Consider the following 3,781-nt stretch of genomic DNA (forward strand, 5'->3'; position numbering starts at 1 on the left):
TTTTTTCCATGATTTTGTTGAAAATATTTTCTGGGCCTTGGAAGAGGCAATCTTCTTTTTCCTCTATTTCTATTATCCTAAAGTTTTGTTTTGTTTTTTCTTTTTTCTTTTTATGAAGTCTTGAATTTCTTGGATGCTCTGTCAGATATTTTTAGTTTTAATATTTTATTTGACAGATACCTCGATTTTTCCATTGTATCTTTCACACCTGAGTTTCTTTCTTCCATCTCTTTTAGTCTATTGATTATGCTTAACTCTGTAGTTCCTGTTTTCTTCCCTATGTTCTTTCTCTCCACAATTTCCTTTGCTTCTGTTGTCTTTAATTTCAACAAAACAAGTAGAACACTGCAGGAATTTGCATGTCATCCTTGTTCATGAACCATGCTAATCTTCTCTGTATTGTTACAATTTCAGTATATGTGCTGCCAAAGCTAGTTCCACATAATTCCTTCAGATGGTCATTAATAAAGTCACATGTCCTTGACTTGTGAATTTCACATTATCACAGATTCCATTATTATTTGTTAAATACACAGATATGTCCACATTCAGTGAATTACTTACTGTGAAAACCCTCCCTGACCAAGGCAAATCTTTGAACAAAAAGCATTTATTTGGGACATTGCTTATGTTTTTAAAAAGACCATTGATTGTGTCACATCAGCAAGCAGTCATCTTGTTGTAGTCCTTCACTAAAACTTAAAGTTTTTCATACTTAACCATATGTGGTAGGCAGAGAGAGGGAGATTGAGAGAAACAGAGAAAAATCTAGAGAGACAGATTCAGAAATTTGTGAAGACAAAAAGGAACAAACATATAAAGTGAAAGAGACCTAGAGACAGAGACTCCATTCTCTTTGGTCACTTTCTTTGGCATAACAATCTCAAAGCCTACCCTCCCATCATATAAATCTAAAAGGAATTATATTTTTAATATTTTTTATTTTAATTTTTATTAATTACACTTTATTTACTTTGTATGCCACCATAACACTCCTTCCCTCCCAATCCAACCTTCCCTCCCCCTTCTTCACACATGCCCCTTCATATATAGGGGAGGACTTCCTCTCATTCCTTCTGATTCTAGTCTATCTATCTCATCTGAAGTGGCTACATTCTCTTTCTCTTGTGACCTGGTATGGCTACTCCCCCATCAGGGTGAGGTGATCAAAGATGAGGCCAATCTGTTCATGTCAGAGATAGTCCCTGTTCCCATTACTATGGTACCCACTTGGATACTGAACTGTAATGGGCTACATCTTTGCAGAGGTTCTAAGTTATATATTCCATGCATCATTCTTGATTTGTGTATGAGTTTCAGGAAAGACCCCTCTGCTCAGATATTTTGGTTCTGTTGCTTTCCTTGTGGAGCGCCTATCCTCTCCAGAACTTACTACTTCTTTCATTAGATTCCATGAACTCTGCCAAATAGTTGGTCATAAGTCTCATCATCTGCTTTGAAATTCTGCAGGGCAGAGCCTTTCAGAGACCCTCTATGGCAGGCACCTAACTTGTTCTCTGTTTTCTCGTTCTTTTGATGTCCAGCTTCTTTGCATTTCAGGGTGGGGATTGAGCATTTTAGCCAGAGTCCTCCCTCTTGATTAGTTTTTTAAGTGTACAGAGTTTAGCAGGTTTTTCCTATATTATATGTCTATATGAGAGAGTATATACCATGTGTGTCTTTCTGCTTCTGTGATAGCTCACTCAGGATGATCCTTTCCAGTTCCCACCATTTACCTGCAAATCTAATGATTTCCTTGTTTTATATTGCTGAGTAATATTCCAACATGTAGATGTACCACAATTTCTTTATCCATTCTTCAATCGGGGGCCATCTGGGTTGTTTCCAGTTTCTGGCTATTACAAATAAATTTGCTACTAACATGGTTGAGCAAATGTCTTTATTGTGTACATGAGCCATTTTTGGATATATGTCTAAGAGTGGTATAGCTGAATCTTGAGGCAGTGCTATTCCTAATTGTCTGATAAAGTGTCAGATTGATTTCAAGAGAGGATGTACAAGTTTACATCCCCACTAGCAAGAGAGGAAGTCTCCCCTTTGTCAACAATCTCTGCAGCAAATGTTGTCATTTGAGTTTTTGATCTTTGCCATTCTGATGGGTGTAAGGTGAAATCTCAGGGTTGTTTTGATTTGCATTTCCCTGATGGCTAATGAGCTGGAACATTTCTTTAAATATTTTTCTGCCACATTCGATATTCCTCTATGGAGTATTCTCTCTTTAGCTCAGTTCCCAGTTTTTTAATTGGATAATTTGATTTGTTGCTTTTTAACCTCCTTGTTCTTTATATGTACTGGATATTAGCCCTCTGTCACATAGAGGCTTGATGAATGTTCTTTCCCAATCTATAGACATTTGTTTTCTTTTGATTACAGTGTTCTTTGCTTTACAGAAAATCTTCATTTTCATGACCTCCCTATTATCAATTGTTGCTCTTAGATCCTGTGCTGTTGGTGTTCTGTTCAGGAAGTTGTTCCCTCTGCTAATGAGTTCAAGGCTCTTCCCCACTTTTTCTTCTAACTGATTTAATGGAGCTGGTTTTATGTTGAGGTCTTTGATCTACTTGGACTTTAGTTTTGTGCAGGCTTATATTTATGGATCTATTTGCATTTTTCTACATGTAAATATCCAGTTAGACAACCACCATTTGTTGAAGATACTATCTTTTTTGCATTGTATGTTTTTGGCATCTTTGTCAAAGATCAGATGTCCATAAGTGTGTGTGTTCATTTCTGGTTCTTCTGTTCTGTTCCATGGATCCACCCTTCTGTTTCTATGCCACTACTATGCAGTTTTTATTACTGTTTCTTGATAGAACAGCTTAAGATCTGGGATTGATCTACTGCCAGAAGACCTTTAGTTGTAGAACATTGTGTTAGCAATTCTGGCCTTCTTGTTTTTTGATAGGAAGTTGAGCATTTTTCTTTTAAGGTATTTAAAGAATTCTGTTGGTAATTAGATGGGAATTACACTGTATCTGTAGATTGCTTTTGGTTTAGTGGCCATTATTTCAATAATAATCCTGCCAACCCATGACCATGGGAGATTTTTAATCTTCAGATATCATCTAATTCTTTCTTCAGAGTGTTGATTGTTTTTCATTTATAAGTTTTGACTTGCTTGGTTAGGGATATACCAGGGTATTTATATCTTTGAACAAATATAAGAACATATCAAAGATATCATCCACTATGACCAAGTAGGCTTTATCCCAGGTATGCAGAGGTGGTTAAGTATACAGAAACCCATCAATGTGATCTACCATATTAAAAAAAAAATGAAAGAAAAAAAACTCATGATAATCTACTTAGATGCTGAAAAAGCATTTGACAAAATCCAGTATCTCTTCATATTTAAAGTATTGGAGAGATCAGTGATACAAAGTACATATCTAAATATACTAAAGGCAATATACAGCAAACATATAGCCAATATAAAACTAAACTGAGAGAAACTGAAAGCAATTCTACTGAAATCAGGTACAAGGCAAGGCTGCCCACTCTCTCCATATCTATTCAACATAGTTCTGGAAGTCCTGGCTAGAGCAAAAAGACAATTGAAGGAGATCAAGGGAATACAAATTTGGAATTAAAAAGTCATAGTATCACTTTTCCAGATGATATGATAGCTGACTGACCCCCAAAATTTTTTTTGGGAACTCCTACAGCTGATAAACACCCTTGGAAAATGACTGGATCCAAAATTTATTTAAAAAATCAGTAACCCTCTTGTATACAAAAGACAAAAATGGCTGAAATAGAA

At 35.8% G+C, this 3,781-nt stretch overlaps 1 non-coding gene across 1 annotated transcript; it reads right to left on the minus strand.

Moving 5' to 3' along the window:
* Window positions 1-331: 331 nt before the first annotated feature.
* LOC132651764 (U6 spliceosomal RNA) lies at window positions 332-434 on the minus strand. Its single transcript, XR_009589329.1, has one exon. It is a non-coding gene; the product is annotated as a U6 spliceosomal RNA (small nuclear RNA).
* Between the last annotated feature and the right edge of the window lie 3,347 nt (window positions 435-3,781).

Source organism: Meriones unguiculatus (genome assembly GCF_030254825.1).
Source record: "Meriones unguiculatus strain TT.TT164.6M chromosome Y unlocalized genomic scaffold, Bangor_MerUng_6.1 ChrY_unordered_Scaffold_25, whole genome shotgun sequence".
Lineage (NCBI taxonomy): Eukaryota > Metazoa > Chordata > Mammalia > Rodentia > Muridae > Meriones > Meriones unguiculatus.